The sequence below is a fragment of the Lutra lutra genome, chromosome 1 (genome assembly GCF_902655055.1).
Source record: "Lutra lutra chromosome 1, mLutLut1.2, whole genome shotgun sequence".
Lineage (NCBI taxonomy): Eukaryota > Metazoa > Chordata > Mammalia > Carnivora > Mustelidae > Lutra > Lutra lutra.
In genome coordinates, this window is record NC_062278.1 from 50,853,895 (window position 1) to 50,874,033 (window position 20,139).

Sequence of the window (20,139 nt, forward strand, 5' to 3'; positions counted from 1 at the left end):
ACGCCTTTATGCAGTGAGCATCTACTAAGAACTATACAAACTAGTAGCTTATAAATAATGATTAAAGGACCAAGGCTATCATTTCGTTCATACTGAGCCAGGTTTTCACAGGGCCTTGATTCCCAAAGGTCTATAGGCATGGCCTAAGGTGGGCTGAGCAAGCTAATGTAGGTGGCTATCAGATCATAGCTATCCCTTCTCACATTTTGGCTGGAGAAGTGCTGAAGAAATTTGGCGTGATCAGCCATGGTCTGGAACCCTCAGAGGGTGTGTGATCAGGAGAATTGGAGAATTGTTGTCTTTTCAATCTGATGGTCATTTCTCTCTTGGAGCTCAGGCTACCCTTTGTTTTTTTTTTGTTTTTTGTTTTTTTTTTTTTTTTTTTTTTTTTTTTTTTTTTTTGAGGGGAGGGATGTAGAGGCAGGAATGAGGGGAGGAATCGGGGATGTGTGTGTGAAAATACAGGGACACACAAAAATATGGAACGCTTCACGAATTTGCGTGTCATCCTTGCGCAGGGGCCATGCTAATCTTCTCTGTATCATTCCAATTTTAGTATATGTGCTGCCGAAGCGAGCACTACCCTTTGTTTTTGAGATGACTTCCTGGGACGGTCTTCTGCTATTAGCATTAGACACCTTTAAGAGCAAGTGACCCATTTACAATCTTAAGCCTGGATGTTGAAGATGATAGGAAAGAGTGTGTATTGTTTGGTATTCTAAATTATGCTCCCAAGAGCTCCTGAGAGGGCAGGTTCTGAACCTCTCTCCTGCCTCAACCCTTACAACAACTCTTCCTTCTATCTAGTGTCTGCTTTGGGATTGAGTATGAGATTTCATATGCATAACCCATTTCCTAGTCAAAGTACATTTGTAGTCACTAGTGTGGTGTCGAGGCAGATACACTATTCCATCAGGGAGAAGAAACGGTCTCAGACCCAAGGATTGCATTTATTATTGCATCCTTTCAAGTGTACTTAAAAGATTCACTTGAAGGATACAATTAATAAGATATTAAGATATGGCACTTTTGTACCTGACAGATCTGAATCAATATCCCTGTTAACCTAAATCTAAGAAAGATTCAAAGATAAGAAATCTAGAATGATTTTTAAAAAAATTCCTTTAGCGGAAAGGAAACCCTTTCTTAAATTGGTGTAAATGGAAAAACTTTGGCTCTTATTCCGGAAACAGAATCATGCATGGAAAACCCCCAATTAAAAGGTCACTTTTAACTGAAACTGAAAGAAGCAAGTTCAGAGTTTAAAACCAAAGAAAGAAGGATAAGCTAATATTCTTTAAGCTGAAAAGAAATGTGATACTTTTCTAAAGTGTTACCTTTGGGAAAGTTATGAAGTTATGAAGTCGTTTGTTATTTTTTCTTGATCCAAATTATTTGATAATACAGAAAGCAAAACTAAATATTTCTAAAGAACCTTGAGGAGAATGATTCTAGCCTTACACAAAGGGAATCCTCTTTTCCTTTTGATGTTCCTTTAAAGGACTTTTTATTGTTGAAGGAGATGTCCCGTTAACATTTTACATAAAGTTCCCTTGAGAGTGGGTCTTAGTGGTGAGGATTCTGTCGTATTAATGTTGGCTGTGAGCATTTTTTTCAGTAATTTATCCGTAGGAATTATATCATCTTTTGAGTTCACAGAATGCCTGGGCAGATGATTTGCATGTAGTTGAAAGGTAGTTGCATTCTTAGAGTTGTCTTAGTGACAAAAGGTAGATTTCTGGGTTCTCTTCTGGTGAGAATGGAGTTTGGAGGTTTGCTTACCTGATGGAGTAATCCTCCTATTAGACTTGTCTACTGGCACTTGCACCCTTAAATCCTTTGTAAATTCTACCCAATAATGCTGCAGGTGGAAGCTTGGGAACTATGTTTCTTGGGTTCTTTTGGTAGCAGGGTTCTAGGATGGTGGGGCTCTGCCACTGAGATGCTTTCACATCGGGTTGCAAAAGTGGAAGAGGAGGCAAAACATTTTTTTTCCCCCTGTCCTCTGGCAGTGGTGGTGAGCTGATGAGTAGGCTTGCCAGATGTCCAGATGTACATGGTTTCCATTTCACCCATGTTGGAGCTGTGAGGAGCTGAAAAGCTACTTCATGGATTTGGGGGACATGGCAGGCTCCTCTCTTTCTGTGGCCACAAACCTGAAACTTATGCAGCAACTCCTGACTTTGGCTCCGCTCGTCTAGTCTTTCCAATAGTTTTATAGGCATCCAGTTGAATTGAGTTATAATTGAATCCATGTCTGGTTAAAATATAGATAGCATAGTTTCTGATTTCCTGGCTGAATCCTGACTAACGTGTGGGTTTTTTCTCAACATTTACATTTTTTTCCAGTGAAGAAAGCTTTCGTTTCTTGTTGCTGGAGTCCGCTAAACTTTGGAAGAGAAATCTTTATATGGGCCCCATCTTTAGCAAGGCCATGAAATTTGGTTTCATTTTATGTTTTAAAGTCCATTCAGGGGACAACACAATTTTTAATAATGATGACATATGGTTAATGAAATCTCTTTCTAGCTGAATTTATAAATCCACCTTATACATGTCAGTATTTTAAGGAGTTAAGAAGGCTATATATACTAATGTAGGTATAAAACATATTTAACAACTAAGAAAGAAAGTTTGTTATATCATCCGTGTAGTTCCCTTTTCAGTTGTGTGTTTATTGTTAACAATAAATAGGAAAAATCAAACATATCATCTGGGACCATCACTAATTAGTAATGCCTTTCTGAACCTGACTCAATGATAACATCTTCCATTCTTATTTACAGCCTGTGGTTTCAGGGTAGAGAGTATAAGGTTGGCAGAGGTGAGAGTATCCTAGGACTTTGTTATGGTTGGCATGGGGGACTTGTCCAGAGGGGCCCTGGATCAGAAAATTTTTCCCACCCAAAGCCCCAACCTGCAATGAGGATTCTAGGAGTTTTTCACCTCAGCCTTTTGACTTTGGCTCATGATGGGTCTCTCTTAAACTCTTTATAGATCCTGTTATTGCAGACAAAGAATGAAGGCCAGTCTGGTCTTATTGCAGGTTGGGAAAGGGAGGGTCTTTTGTCTTCCTCCCAGAGGAAGTATGTATATAGGGAGTCATAGAGTATGGTCCCTAGAGTACAGCTGAGCAATTTTTAGTGCTGCATCTCAATTTCCAGGTAAGTTCCTAGGTGGCTGGAGAGAGAGGTGGAAGTAAGGTAGCACTGAGCACCATTATTGATGGATGTGTAATTTACATAAATTAGATATCCCCAGAGGAACACTGCATGGATGATACTACTTATTTCTTTCAACTCTGAAAAACTACGGATCGATAAAGAATGGTTGGATGTAGAAGGAAGACCATTTCATTAAGGGGCCAAAGACCCAAGTTCTGCCTCCTACTTCATCTCAGAGAGACCTGAGGAAGTTAATATTTCCCTGACTCTGGTGGCTCCACGAATCAAGTGATTTGGTGGCAGGGGGCTAAACAAATGACCTCTGAGGCTTAATCTGGTTTAGGATCTACAGTTCTGTGTTGTCATAAATGTTTGGATATACAACCAAGGTCTGGTATTTCATTCCTTGTTTTGTTACCTTATACTAAATGTATTAATGTATATATACAGTGCTTAGAAGAAGGCCTGGCACATAAGAAGAGCCATATAAATTTTTGCTAAATAAATAATCTCTTTGCTGATTTAGGCAAGTCAAGAGATAAACTCTGCCTCATTTTCATATGACCCAAATGATGTTTTGGCAATTTTCAGCCTTTTGGTTAAAGGCATGAGATCAATGCCCTTATAAGAAGAGGAAGAAACACCAGCTCTCTCTGCCACCTGAGGATACAGAGGGAAGGCAGCCCTTGGCAATCCAAGAAAAAGGCCCTCACCAAAATCTGATCATACGAGCACCCTGATGTAGAACTTCCCAGGCTCCAGAACTGTGAGAAGTAAATGTCTGTTGTTTAAGTCACCCAGTTTGTGGCATTTTTTGTTAGAGCAGCCTGAACAGCTGAGGTCACCTGGTAATCGATGTATATTTACTATAGACCCCAAGGACTTCCATGACCGCTAAGCCTGCACCACTCTGGCAATCGTTGTCCATCCCATCTGACTGGATTTCTTTTCCTCTATTTGATTAGATTTCTACCTCCACTGCCTTGCTTTCCAATTCACTCATTAGCTAATAGAACAAGAATTTTGTCTTATCTGATTGCCAAGACCTGATAACATTGCCTAACTCTTGCAGTTTCCTTCACTCTCAGCTGCTAGAGAATGGTCACATTTTCTGGAATCTCAATGGTGATGTCCCCCTGACTTCAGTACTCAACTGCCTCCTGCATTTCTGATGTCTCTGCCTGCTGGACTGGATCTACTTACTTTTTAGTGCTTATGGAACCATACTGACCCATTTTCCTTTGCTCACTAACCAACTGTCTATAACTTAATCTTCTCTTAATCTGTCCCATGTTTCTTCTTTATCACTTCCAGCCTTTATTTTTTATGGCCCAACACGCTTGGTTCCAAATGCTCAGTCTACAAGGAAACACAGGTAAACAAACTAAAACACAGAAAACACTCACCTGTCTCTATCATGACTATCTTACTGGGCTTAATTTAAAAAAATGGGTTTTCCAACACAGAAAAAGATGTTATGAATTTTCAATAGGTGTGATATAATAATGATAATGACAATATAAATAGCCATGAGATAAATAGATGATCATGCATGGGTACTTTATTAGTCCCTGGTATTATGCTATTTTATGTACATTAACTTACTTAGTTCTTAGGTTTTATTACCCCAACTTATAACTGAGGAAACTGAGCCTTGGAGGAGTCCAAGGAGGCCCCCAAGTTTCCTTACCTAATACCTGGTGGAACTGGCTTCACATCTAGATCTAGCTTCAGGGCCACAGTTCTTTACTACTAGCCACATAGGCTCTGTTTCACTTCTAAAGAAGTTGATGCTGAAATTATGACATACTCTTGCTTTGCTGTAACTGTTTACTGCTAGAAAAAGCTTAACAGAATATTGTCTAACATACTTGTTAACTCCAAGAATCTAAAATCCTAATATTCATTCTGACAATGTGAGCCAGCAGTAGCTAGGCTTTTGACATCCTTAAAAAATAAAATATTTGACATGTGCACTTATTTTATAAAATCTAAAGTATATTGATATGCATAAAATTTTAATTTGTACAGTTCTTTGAACTGAAAATTTTAAAAAATATATGACATATGTCTCTGCTTTTATAGAACAGCATGAAGAAATTCTAAACTTTTCTTGATGATTCAGAATCCCCACTGTGAGCATCATCTACTGTGATAATAGTGATATCTTTGTGACTTTTAATGCATGAGATCAGTGTATCCCCACACTAAATAACCCCATACTATTATTTTTAAAGTTATGTCATTTACTTTGATCAATTTATCTTTTCCATGGGTCTTATGGTCATTTGCACCTCTTGTTTCTAGTATGCTTGCCTTTTGCTATACCTTTCCAATTTGCTTTTAATCTACTAAAGATTGTAAAAGTAGTAATACTCATTTATTTAATCTGTAAGTAAAGTAGGAGTAAATGGGCTCAGAAAGGTATTTCAATGTGGTTTTGATTCAAATCTCCCTGATTGCTAATGATGATGAACCTTTTTTCATGTGCCTGTTAGCCATTTGTATGTCTTCTTTGGAGAAATGTCTGCTCATGTCTTCTGTCCATTTTTTTTCTTCTGTCCTTTTTTTGATGTGATTATCTCTTTTGTGTGTATTGAGTTTGGGAGTTCTTTATAGATCTTGGATATCAGTCCTTTGTAGTATCATTTGTGAATAACGTCTCCTATTCCGTGGGTTGCCTCTTTGTTTTATTGACTGTTTCCTTTGCTGTGCAGAAGCTTTTGCTCTTGATGAAGTCCCAAAAGTTCATTTTCGCTTTTGTTTCCTTTGCCTTTGGAGACATATCTTGAAAGAAGTTGTTGTGGCCGATGTTGAAGAGGTTACTGCCTATATCCTCTTCTAGGATTTTGATAGATTCCTGCCTCATGTTAAAGTCTTTTATCCATTTTGAGTTTATCTTTTTTTTAAAATTTAATTTCTTTTCAGTGTAACAGATTTCATTGTTTATGCACCACACCCAGTGCTCCATGCAATACGTGCCCTCCATAATACCCACCACCAGGCTCCCCTAATCTCCCATTCCCCACCTTTCAAAACCCTCAGATTGTTTTTCAGAGTCTATATCTTTGTGTATGGTGTAAGAGAATGGTCGAGTTTCATTCTTCTACATAGCTGTCCAATTTTCCTGGCACCATTTATTGAAGAGACTGTCTTTTTCCAATGGATATTTTTTCCTGCTTTGTTGAAGATTATTTGACCATAGAGTTCAGGGTCCATATCTGGGCTCTCTACTCTGTTCCACTGGTCTATGTATCTGTTTTTATGCCAGTACCATGCTGTCTTGGTGATCACTGCTTTGTACTAAAGCTTGAAATCAGGCAACGTGATGCTGCAGTTTTGTTTTTCTTTTTCAACATTTCCTTAGCAATTCAGGGTCTCTTCTGACTCCATATAAATTTTAGGATTGTTTGTTCCAGCTCTTTGAAAAATGCTGGTGGAATTTTGATTGGAATGGCATTGAAAGTATAGATGTCTCTAGGCAGTATAGACATTTTAACAATGTTTACTCTTTGATCCATGAGCATGGAATGGTCTTCCATCTTTTTGTGTCTTCATGAGCATTCTGTAGTTCCTCTTTTGTTCCTTTACCTCTTTGGTTAGGTTTATTCCCAGGTATCTTATGGTTCTTGATGCTATAGTAAAGGGAATCGATTCTCTAATTCCCTTTTCTATATTTTCATTGTTAGTGTATAAGAAAGCAACTGATTTCTGTACATTGATTTTGTATCCTGCCATGTTACTGAATTGCTGTATGAGTTCTAATAGTTTGGGGATGGAGTCTTTTGGATTTTCCATATAAAATATCATGTCATCTTTGAAGAGAGAGTGTTTGACTTCTTCATTGACAATTTGAATACCTTTTATTTCTTTTTGTTATCTGATTGCTGTTGCTAGGACTTCTAGTACTATGTTAAACAAGAGTGGAGAGAGTGGGCATCCTTGTCGTGTTCCTGATCTCAAAGGGAAGGCTGTCACCTTTTCCCCATTGAGAATTTCCCCATTGGGTTTTTCATAGATAGATTTTATGAAGTTGAGAAATGTTCCCTCTATCCCTATACTTTGAATTGTTTTAATCAGGAGTGGTTGCTGTATTTTGTCAAATGCTTTTTCTGGATCAATTGAGAGGACCATGTGGTTCTTCTCTCTTCTCTTTTGATTTGTTCTATCACATTGATTGATTTGTGAATGTCAAACCAGCCTTGCATCCCATGGATAAATCCCACAGGGTCATGATGGATAAACTTTTTAATATACTGTTGGATCCTATTAGCTAGGATCTTGTTGAGAATCTTTAGCATCCATATTCATCAGGAATATTGGTCTGAAATTCTCCTTTCTGGTGGGGTCTTTGCCTGGTTTGGGGATAAGGGTAATGCTGGCTTCATAAGAAGAGTCTGGAAGTTTGCCTTCTGTTTCTGTTTTTTGAAACAGCTTTAGGAGAATAGATATTATTTCTTCTTTAAATGTTTGGTAAAATTCCCTAGGGAATCCATCAGGTCCTGGGCTCTTGTTTTTTTGGGAGGTTTTTGATCACTGCTTCAATCTGATTACTAGATATTGTTCTATTCAGGTTGTCAATTTCTTCCTGATTCAGTTTTGGAAGTTTATAGGTTTCCAGGAATGCGTCCATTTCGTCTAGTTTGCTTAACTTATTGACATATAACTGTTGATAATAATTTCTGATGATTGTTTCTATTTCCTTGGTGTTGGTTGTGATCTCTCCCTTTTCATTCATAATTTTATTAATTTGGGTCCTTTCTCTTTTCTTTTAGATTAGTTTAGCCAATGGTTTATTGATCTTATTGATTCTTTCAAAAAACCAGCTTCTAGTTTTGTTGATGTGTTCTAGTGTATCTCTAGTTTCTATCTCATTGATCTTTGTTCTAATCTTGATTATTTCCCTTCTTGTGTGAGGGGTTGGCTTAATTTGTTGTTGATTCTCCAGTTCTTTAAGGGGTAAATATAGCTGGTGTATTCTGGAGTTTTCAGTTTTTTTTGAGTGAGGCTTGGATGGCTGTGTACTTCCCTCTTAGGACTGCCTTTGTTGTATCCCATAGGTTTTGGACCAAAATGTCTTCATTCTTTTTGGTTTCCATGAGGTGTTTAAGTTTTTCTTTGATTTCCTGATTGATCCAAACATTCTTAATCAAGGTGGTCTTTAGTTTCCAAGTGTTTGAATTCCTTCCTAACTTTTTCCTGTGGTTGAGTTGCAGTTACAAAGCATTGCGGTCTGAGCATATGCATGGAATAATCTCAGTCTTTTGGTATTGGCTGAGCCCTGATTTGTGACCCAGTATGTGGTCTCTCCTGGAGAAAGTTCCATGTGTACTTTAGAAGAATGAGTGCTTGCTAGTATTTTATTTACCATTATAGTCTAGTAAGACTCTTTTTCTGTGGGATATTTATTTATTTATTTATTTGATGGACAGAGATCACAAGTAGGCAGAGAGGCAGGCAGAGAGAGAGGAAGGGAAGCAGGCTCCTCACTGAGCAGAGAGTCCAATGCAGGCCCTATCCCAGGACCCTGAGACCATGACCTGAGCCAAAGGCGGAGGCTTTATCCCACTGAGCCACCCAGGTGTCCCTTTCTCTCTCTTTTTTAAACAAAAAAGGAATATACTACAAATAAGTACTTGTAAGCACTATAAGTATTTGCTTTCATATGGTATAATCAGCTCTATTTCATATTAAAGTCTTTAAAGAATCTGTGCATACTGAAATAACAATGTTTTCTGGAACTTAGCTAACATATGGGATACTCTTTGGAAACTAACCTGTTGGGATTTTATTGGCACTTTTCACTTTCTAGAAGAGCAGATATTACATAGAATTCCTGATATTTAGCCTCCTATATATAGTCATAATTTTGAGTAGATATACTTCACTTACCCAACAAATATTTATTGAGCACTTAGTATATACTAGGGACTGTGTTACATTTTGAGGATAGGAAATAATTCGATAGGAAATCTCTTATGAAGCTGTTAGATAATCTCCAGGCTTGAGATCAGCAAGTGTGTGGGGACACTGAGAGCTGTCACATTCAGAAAGAGTTATAAAAAGCTAAAAAGAAATACAATTATTGAATACATCTGTATCAGGCAGGAAGCCCAGAGTTTTAAAAATATTTAATTTATGTGTTTTATAATCATGGTAACATTCCAGATTAGAAACTTCTAATACATTAATTTATCTGTGAATAAATAGTAATTGTGTATGTCTTTCATCTGTTGATTCCTTTTTTTTTGCTGTGTATCATTGATTCATCCCTACCTACAATTTACCTGGTCCCCTGGATTCTCTTCTCTTAGCACTGCAATTCACTACTGATGACTTTTGTTGGGAATATCCATTTGGAATTGTCCAATAGAAAGGTGATGTGAATCACCTGTGTAATTAAAAATTGTTAGTAACCTCTTTAAAAGAGTACAAAGAACTAGGTAAAATTAATTTAATACTACATTTTATTTAATCCAACATATCCAAATATTATTTCAACACACAATCAATAAAAATGTATTCATGGGATATTTTACATCCCTATTTTTCTGAGACCAAGTCTTTGAAATCTGTTGTGTAGTTTACATTTATACTCCATCTCAGTTTGGACCAACCACACTTCAGGTGCTCAGTAGCCACATTTGGCTAATTGCTTCCACATTGTACAGTGCAGATCTAAACGCATCTTTTTTACTCTTCTTATTCCTGGTGAAAAAATGGTGATTACTTGTCAAGCGTTAAAATTCCACCATCAAACCAGGTGGTGGGTATTAGAGAGGGCATGGATTGCATGGAGCACTGGGTGTGGTACAAAAACAATGAATACTGTTATGTTGAAAATAAATAAAAAAAGTGATTTAAAAAATAGCCATTGAATTACAGTTCAATGTTATTTGAAACTTACAAATAAATCTGCATCTGATCTTGCAAAAAAAAAAAAATTCCACCATCAACAATCTCCAAGTCATCTTTAGCCTCATTGGTTTTCAGATCTTATCCCTAGTGAAGTGAATCTGCTTGCTCTATCATGAAAATGACTTTCTCTTTTCTGCTTTACTTCTTTTCACACCTCCCACCCCTCATCCACCAACCCAGCAGCCTTAGTTGGTTCAATATTTCAACACACTTCCTCCATCAGGAAGCTTTATCAGATCTTGCTCTCTTGTGCAAAAGTTGATAATCTGGTTGCCAATTGATTTCTACATGTGGATTAGTACCTAGTTTGTTTCATTTCATGTGTGGACTTTCAGCAAGAATCATAGGATTCTTTTATACTTCTCTTTACAAGGAGTCAAAACGAGTGTTCAATAGTTGGCTGAACAAATTTTGGTATGCTAAATTTTATAAAAACATAAATAAATTAAACTACTGAGACCTATTTCTTATTTTCTGTAATTTCACTGGGTTATTCATTCACTTATCTACCAAATATTTATTGAGCATTTATTAGGAGGTGAAGATTGGGCTAGGCAGTGACAATACAGTATACCCAGTATATCATGCACATCTTTCAGTGTCAATACCTACTGTTCTGTGACTTGAAATTTATTTTACTCTGTAACTCCCTGCCTTTTATGCACAGAATCATCAAGTGTTCATACTCTGAATCTGATAAATGTGGGAACTGAAATTTATAGAGGTTAAGTGATTTAGCTGGGCTGTAGAGTTTATTAGTGGCGGAGCTTGGATTAGAACTCAGGTCTTATTTTTTCTCCAGTACATTATGCTTCTTCTGCATTATGATTGTTGGAACAAGCACAAAAGTTTACAAATCTAGTTTTTATAGTAAACAACAGCTCTAACACGGTTGCATACCAGGAACAATTTTCCACTTGAAAAATATCTTTTGTAGCCATTTTTCCTTCTTTTTACTTGGCAGATTTTCAAAAGTGCTGCAATTTTCATGAACAAATCTTAACTTGCAGGTAGAGGAAGACAAGATGTTCCTAAAGGTTAATTACATATTTCATTTTCCCATAACTTTCTGCTTCTAAGATTCTGACTTATCAGTCAGTAAAACTGTAGGTGTGCTGTCACCAACATGAGGGTCTGCAAGGAAATTTGATTAATATCATTTTCAAGGATAAATTTCAGTTTAGTATAGAGCTAGACCTCAGATGATAAAAAAATCCAATTTCACATTATTGTCTTTTACTTTAACCACAGAGTAAACAGTTTGTAGTGTTGACAGATGGAAGTAGTGTATAGGATATTCTTTAATTAACAGCTGAATCTTTATACACAGAGATGACATTTCTTAAACAGAAGGTATATTTAACTTGTTTCTGTTTTGAGTATTTTAAAGTGTTTTCATTGATTAGAGCACTATTATAAAATCTATCCTTGTGGTAGAATATTATCTACATAAAATGTGTTTATTACTTTATTTAAAATGATATGTTTTAAAGTGTAGTCTTTGTATTACTGCAGCTGAATAACTTCAGGTGGTTATTGCTGGTACTTGGCCTAGACCGTCTGGATTTGCATTTTTAAAAAATTGCCAACAGCCAATGGATTTGTATTTTTTACATTTCAGGTAATTTTTGTGTACATGAAATTTTGGGAATTTCTGATTTGAATGCAGAGATGACTATAAGTTTAAAAACATTACTGTCTTCAAGACACCTACATTTTCCTTGCCAGGTGTTTTTCCATATTTTGTTACTAGAAGTAAGATCAACTGTTATCCGTTAAGTTAATGGGTGTGACCAGGTATTCTGAAGATTCTGGCTGAATCATTTCTTCAGTTAAATAGATGCATTTGTTTAGTTTATTTGAATTTCAGTCAGTTAAGTAATCAGTTTTGGAATAGCTGCTGGAGCAAACTCTGTAGAGCATGACCAAATGTATAACAGAGCTTAGCTTCTAGAAGGAAGCTTGTAATGCCTCCATCTCACAGCAGTCCTATTGTATTTACTATGCTCCTCTGTTGTTTTGTCTGCCTCTCTGCCTGGATGTGAATTCCATGGTGGTCAGGCACCAAATCATACTCATTTTTGTGTCCCTAATTCCTAGGACGATGCTTGGTATGTAATAGTCACCTATTATATGTCTATAGTTGAATTTTAACTGAACAAATAAGGCAAAAGGACATTTCCAGGAATTATCAAGGATAAAATGATCAAGTAGTTGAATTTGAAAGCCAAGGTGTGTTTAGGACCACAGGTACCTTTAGGGAAATGTTCAAGGAAGGAAGTATAGGTGAGTTTCAATTTATGGTTATTATTTTAATTAAATGTAGGGAAAATATGCTCTATTAAATTTTATATGATACTTTCCCACATATTATTGTGTGAACATTTCCCAATACTATTAAAAATTCTCTAGGCAGCATTAATGATTATATAATATTTAATTGTTTGAATGTATATATTTTCTACAAATCCCCTCAGGATTTGTCCCAGTATATATTTTTTTGGCTTATATAAAGAATGCTGCACTGAACATCACTTTGCACAAAGTTCTTTTCTGTCTTTTGAACTATATGGAGTCAAATAATGTTCACATATTTTTGGGACTATTTTGATATATCAAGTTACTTAAAAATTTCTACATATGAGTTGAATATGAATAAATGAATATGGCTTTCATTTTTTAAAGATTTTTATTTATTTATTTATTTGACAGACAGAGATCACAAGTAGGCAGAGAGAGAGGAGGAAGTAGGCTTCCTGCTGAGCAGAGAGTCCGATGCAAGGCTCAATCCCAGTTCCCTGGGATCATGACCCGAGCTGGAGGCAGAGACTTTAACCCACTAAGCCACCCAGGTGCCCCTGAATATGGCATTTCTTAAATGAACTGCATGAAAATTAGCAATTTCTAATAGAAGTGACATTCTATACTGCAGTTGGTTTCCTAGGTTGTTGTCTGAATTTTATTTTTTCCGTAGAATTGGCTAAACTATCACCTGAAATAAAAATCCTAATTTATTTTAAGTTTCAAATATTAAAACTTGGATTTGACTATAGAATACAAGTCATGTCTAGAGGCCTCATATTCCACATCCTTTGAGACTTAAAACGTCTATAAATCTTTACTTCCTCTGAGCCCCATTGGAGGAAAGGGAGAGAGGCTGTGGTTTGTGGAATTTCACAAGTTTGGGTGGTCCCAGTTTCATGGCAGCTTTTGAGGAGGACCTGATAGTGGAGAGTGTATGCAAGGCTCTCTAGTGGCAGATGGGTAGAGTGGTAGTGTCTACAAAGGGGCCACTCATGTTGGTAACCACACATTCTAAATAATAAGGTGGATTGCATTGGACATTGATTATTGTCCTGACAAATCCGGATTTATTCTGTAGCCACGGGGCACTGCTGAAAGTATTTTCTCTTTGTATTTATATGTGATTCATAATAATTGAAAAGAAATTGAAAAGGAAAAAAATTTGACATGTGGATTCTGTTAATGATCTACCTGGATTGCCTTTGGTCCCTTTTACTACTATACACCACTCCCCTAGCTTTTCTGAGCTTTCTGTTCTTTTTTTTTTTTTTCCTTTGAACAGTTCTATTGAGAGATCTTTGACATATAAAAATCTTATATATTTAAGGTATACATTTTGGTGTTTCAATGTATGTATACATTGAAATACTATAATTGAGTTAATTAACATACCTATCACCTCTATGTAGTTAGCAGTGTGTGTGGTGTGTGTGTGTGGTGTGTGTGTGTGTGTGTGTGTGTGTGTAAGACCACCTGCACCTGCCACTCTCTTCAGAGGATTGCCTTGGGGCTGTGGGAGCCACTTTGCCACAGTCACAGGGTATCTGGAATACCTGGGAGTTCTCCTTCATGCTCTCAACTCCTTAGGCAGCTATTAGCTAATGATTGACTGGTGCCAGAATATGAAAGCTCAGCACTCTTGCCATGAGTAGGAAAAATGAAGTGTAATTTGTGTTGGTTCATAAACTTGCCCCTATATAGAGAGGACAAGAAGAGACTGAAGAAAGGCATGCCATTCCTTGTTAGTAGGTGGCAAGTTTAATAAGCAAGGGAACTTAACGTGGTTTGTCTTGAGCAGCTGCAAGGCAAGTTGATCTCTGTACCCGCCCACTAGGATCTTAGAAGTTTACATAACAGCTTTACCTGGGTTCAGTCACGTATATAGTCCAGACAGTTTCCACAATGCATTGCTCTCTCAAGGCTGTGTTCTTGGAATAGCCGCCACAGTGGGAATGGTTTGCAGAATGTATGGTCTAAGGAAAGGGCAGGGGGGTGAGGAGCTTCCGTTGCCTGGTCTAGCTTGTGGGTCAAGCAGTGGTCAGTCTTTTCAGGGAGCTCAACAATTTGCACCTCAGAATTCCCCCCACAGGATCAGGTTGAAATTGCCTGTGAGAGACTTTACCCGGAAGCAACACTTCACTGGGCCCTTCCCTACCCTTAGCTACAACCGCAAACCCTCTACCAATGTCTGCTGGCAGTATTTCTTTAATAAATTATTCCCATGTAAAAATCCTTGTTCCAGGATCTGTTTTTGGGGAAAACAACCTAAGATGCTCTATCAAGTGTGTTCAGATTTTTATACTCTCTCTCTTTCTCTTAATAATTAAAGATGTCTTTACACAGTTGGAATCATGCCACAAGCACACAGAGCCATTTACTTTTATCCCATTCAGTATTTTTTCAACCATGTCTCTAGTTGCTACATAATCTTCCACTGGTGTCTGAGTCTAATATACATTTTTGAATTGTCAAATATTTATGCCTTGGCTGTAACTTTATAAAAAGATGCTCCGATGAAAACTCAACTTTTCCTTATTGCAGTATCCTAGGATACACTTATAAAATGTGTCTGAACATTTTTATAACTCGAACTTTGCAAAAGTTTGACCAATTTAAAAAGACACTAGTTCACCATGTGAGCTGAGTGGGTGGAAGCACAGAGGGAGAAGGGGATAAAGGGAGAGGGAGAGAAGCAGACTCCCTGCTCAGTACATTGCCCAATGCAGGGCTCCATCTTGGGGCCCTGAGATCATGACCTGAGCTGAAATTAAGAGTCTGATGCTTAACTGACTAAACCACTCAGGCACCCATGAATGAGATCATTTTAAGCATTGTTCACATCTAAGACATTACCTGGTTGTAACCTTGGCAGCAATAATCATATTGACAACCATTTATAAAGTACTTTGTGTTTGGCATTTTATTAGGTCCAAGATTAGTTTATTTAATCCTTTAAGCAATCTTATGAGGTGGTTATGATTATATGGTGAGGGAACCAAAATTGAGAAATGTAAACATTTTGCAAGGATTTTATGGTTGGTAGGCGGCCAGTGTAGGACTTGAGGTAGGGCTCTGACTGCAAACCTGTGCTCTCCATTGATTCTCTACCTGTTCCTTTGTTTAATCTGTTAAACTTTTATTACTATGTTAAGCATTTATTCTATTTATTTGTAAATTATATTTCTTCTTGTATGAATTCTTGCCAATTCATTGATTGGAATATTGATGGCTTTTCTTGCCATTTTGTATGATCTTTTTACGTACTATAGATAGGTACCCTCTGTGAATAATTATTGGAAATACTGGTGTCTACTTTATTTTTTAAATTGTTTTTATTATAAATATCAAGTTCTTTTATTACTGTTTTTTTCTGTATGCAAATTTTTCAAATTAATCAAAACATCAAACACTATTTTACTTCGACGTTTAGATTTTTAAAATATTTAATATAAATTGATTATACATTGTACATATATATATAGTATATATTTGGTATAGTAACTTTTGAAGGTAAAAGAATGAATTAATATAGTACTGTATTGCTTTAGCAAATGAATATGGAAATTGGATGGGTTTTGTGTGAGGGAAGGAATTAACATGTATGCAGTGTGTGGTATGTGTTAACATTTTACATATGGACATGGGATCTGGTTAGACTTTTCTATTAACCCACTCTTGTTTTAATAGGAGTCTAAAGTAGGGTGTTTGCAATAAAAAAAGAAAAAAAAAAGAGACCAGTCCAACAGATTCAGATATCAATGTCTCTCCTTTTCTCTTCATGCCACCCATTGAATGTTTAACGCTATATCAGATGGACCATATTGAAGAATTTCCAATAATTTTGGGTTTTAGATAGAAAGCCTTCCTAGTAAAAATAATAGTTGTATGAGCAATTCAAGTAAAAGCAGGTTTTGGGTTTTTTTTTTGACTAATTGTGGGTTTTTAGCATTGACCTTAGCTGAACAGGCTACTAATCATGATTGTCTGCTGAACCAGAGGAGTCATGTTGGCATCTGTTGTGGATTTAAGTATCTGTATGAATGTTGTATGCCTGGGAGTAAATTCTGCTCTTCTGCTCCTTAGCTGTCATTGATAGCTGTTTGTTCATCTTCTAGTTTCTGTGACTTGTTCCAAAGGCAGTTCTTGTGGTGTTGGAAATAGGAGAACAGAGTACAACCCACAACTAGCCTCATTTAAAACTAGTCAAACTAGTTAGCCCAGTTACTTTTATAGTTTGGGTGACAATGTTTTATAATATTTGAGGAATATAAGGAAGCAGCAAATATAATAATGGCTGACATTTGAATAGAAGCTTACTGTTTACACACACTTTTTTTTAAATTTTATTTTTTATAAACATATAATATATTTTTATCCCCAGGGGTACAGGTCTGTGAATCGCCAGGTTTACACACTTCACAGCACTCACCATAGCACATACCCTCCCCAATGTCCATAACCCCACCCCCCCAACACCCCTCCCCCCATTAACCCTCAGGTTGTTTTGTGAGATTAAGAGTCACTTATGGTTTGTCTCCCTCCCAATCCCATCTTGTTTCATTTACTCTTCTCCTACCCCCTTAAGCCCCCATGTTGCATCTCCTCTCCCTCATATCAGGGAGATCATATGATAGTTGTCTTTCTCCGATTGACTTATTTCGCTAAGCATGATACCCTCTAGTTCCATCCACGTCGTCGCAAATGGCAAGATTTCATTTCTTTTGATGGCTGCATAGTATTCCATTGTTACACACACTTTTGTAATATATTATTTAATTTTTGTAATAGAGATGAATTATCTTGAACCTAGAACCTGAATACAAGCCTTACACGATGATGCAATTAGTAGCAAAGAGGCTTGGAGTTGTCTAATGATAAAGTTCAGATATAAATGGTTGTGGCATGAAAGAGATTCTTCAGCTTAATTTATGAAGGGAAATAAATAAACAAATGGATAAACAGGAGAGGGGCAAAAACTGAAAACATGTACCTGAAGAAGAAATTCTTCACAATGAAAACTCAATGTCTGAAGGAAATTTCAGCTTTTCTACTCTGGTTTGAATCTACTCTTTAGAATGATTTGTAAATATTTAAGCCTCATAGCCAGAAGTTAAATAATTGACATCTTCAAATCATGTGAGAGATTTTTAAGTAGTAATTCTCCACTTCAATGTTGACAATGATGATTTAAATTAATGTTTACTGAGACTTAACATGGATCACATACTGTGCTGAGAGATTTACCTGAAAAACGTCATAATAACCTGATGAAACAAGCCTATAACCCTTATTTTCAAACAAGGAAAAAGGAAGCATAGAGAGATTGAATAACAGCTAATATGTAGCTGAGCCGTGATTAGATATTAGCTTACCTGATGTCAAAGTTTGCATATTTAATGGTTATACTCTATTATAGGACAGATATTAGAGACATCCCAGCAGACCTGCCTGAACAAAAACATTGCTATTTAGCAGTATATTTTAACCAGGTGAAGTGCTCAAATTTCACCCAGTAGTCACTGGTTATTTATGTTAGTGGCTCCTTTAAGAAGCAGCTTGAAAAACCTATTTTTATGCAGGCTGTTGGGTCAAATTCTATTTTTCACTGGACCACTGAGAAAATAAAATGCCAGGTGCCTTCATGGGCAGCCAATATGAGAAGTGGAAAGGAGGGCAGCCTACCCAGTTGCAGCTCTATCATCTCAGCATATGGCTTTGCTGTATAATTAGTCATGCCTCTTTTATAGATGAGTGTCTAATGTCTCTGAGGCTCAGAGACATTAATTTTTTATTTATTGTTTATTCTTATTCAATAGCAGGGAACAATGTTTTGGATTTGAAGAGGGTCTCCTTAAACATACATGGTGTGAAAGATAAAGGCCCAAAGACTCTCTCCTTTGGAAAGCTACTCTGGAAACTCCGTAAACTCCGGATTATCAATCAATCTAGATAATTTCTTTTTTTCTTTTTTTTCTCTAAGTTTTTAATTCCAGTTAACATATATTGTTTTATTAGTCTCAGATATACAATATGGTGATTGAACACTTCCATACATCACCCAGTGCTCTTCACACGTGCCCTCCTTAATTCCCATCACCCACCCCCTCCACCTCCCCTCATGACCATCCGTTCTCCATAGTTAAGAATCTGTTTCTTAATTTCTCTCTCTCTTTTTTCCACTTTGCTCATTTGTTTTTTTTTTTTTTTTTAAATTCCATGTATGAATGAAATCATATAGTATTTGTCTTTCTCTGACTGACTTATTTTGCTTAGCATTATATTCTCTAACTCCATGTCATTGCAAATGGCAAGATTTCATTCTTTTTTACAGCTGAATGATATTCCTCTCTCTCTCTTTGTGTATGGCATATCTTTTTTATATGTTCATCAATCTATGGACACTTAGGATTCTTCCATAATTTTGCTATTGTAAACAATGCTGCTATAAACATTGGGGTACGTTTCCTTTGAGTTAGTGTTTTTGTATATTTTGGGTAAATACCCAGTAGTGCAATTGCTGGATCATAGGATAGATCTATTTTTAACTTTTTGAGAACCCTCTATACTGTTTTCCTTAGTGGCTATACCAGTTTGCATTCCCAGGAATAGTGCAAGAGGGTTTCTTTTTCTCTGCATTTCACCAGCACTTGTTTCTTGTTTTGTTGATTTTAGCCATTCTGTCAGGTGTCACATAATATCTTGTAGTTTTGATTTGAATTTCTCTGATGTTCAATGATATAGACTATTTCTTCATGTGAGTGTTGACCACCTGGAGTCTACTTTGGAGAAATGTCTGTTCATGTCTTCTGCTCGTTTTAATCAGATTATTTGTTTTTTGGGTGTTGAGTTGTATTTTTTTTTTTATATTTTAGATACCCTTTATTGGGTATATCATTTATAAATATCTTCTCCATTTTAGTAGGTTTCCTTTTAGTTTTGTTGAGTGTTTCCTTTGCTGCGCAGAAGGCTTTTATTTTGATATAGCCCCAGTTGTTTATTTTTGCTTTTGTTTCCCTTGAGAAACATATCTAGACATGTTTAGATATATCTAGAAAAAAGGTGCTATGGCAGATGTCAAAGAGGTTACTGCTCAAGTTTTCTTCTAGGATTTTTATGGTTCAGGTCTCACATTTAGGTCTTTCATCCATTTTGAATTTATTTTTGGGCATGGTGTAAGGAATTGGTCCAGTTTTATTTTCTGCATATTGCCGTCCAGTTTTCCCAACACCATTTGTTGAAGAGACTGTTCTTTTCCCATTGGATATCATTTCTTTCTTTTTTAAAAAAATATGTAAAAAGGTGATATATTTTGCACACACACAGAAAAATTAGAAATGGACAAATATTCTGTGTGCCATTCTCTGCATAGTGGAATTCATAGTGATTTTTTGGTATTGTTTTCCAACTTTATTTCATATAACAGTGAAATTTTCTTTTTTATTTTTTAAACTGATTTATTTATTTTCCCATTTTTTAGTTATGTTAGTCACCATACAGTTCAGTAATAGTTTTTGATGTAGTGTTCTGTGATTCACTGTTTGCATGTAACACCTAGTGCTCCATGCAATCCATGCCCTCCTTAATACCCATCACCAAGCTCAGCCATCCCCCAACCCTCCTCCCTTCTAAAACCCTCAGTTTGTTTCCTGGATTCCATAGTCTCTCATGGTTCATCTCCCACTTCAATTTCTCCCCTTTATTTTTCCTTTCTCTTAATGAGCTCAATGCTTTTACTTCTGTTCCACAAATAAGT

At 36.5% G+C, this 20,139-nt stretch overlaps 1 non-coding gene across 1 annotated transcript; it reads right to left on the reverse strand.

Moving 5' to 3' along the window:
• Nucleotides 1-473: 473 nt before the first annotated feature.
• LOC125089576 (U6 spliceosomal RNA) lies at nucleotides 474-580 on the reverse strand. Its single transcript, XR_007123979.1, has one exon. It is a non-coding gene; the product is annotated as a U6 spliceosomal RNA (small nuclear RNA).
• Nucleotides 581-20,139: the final 19,559 nt, after the last annotated feature.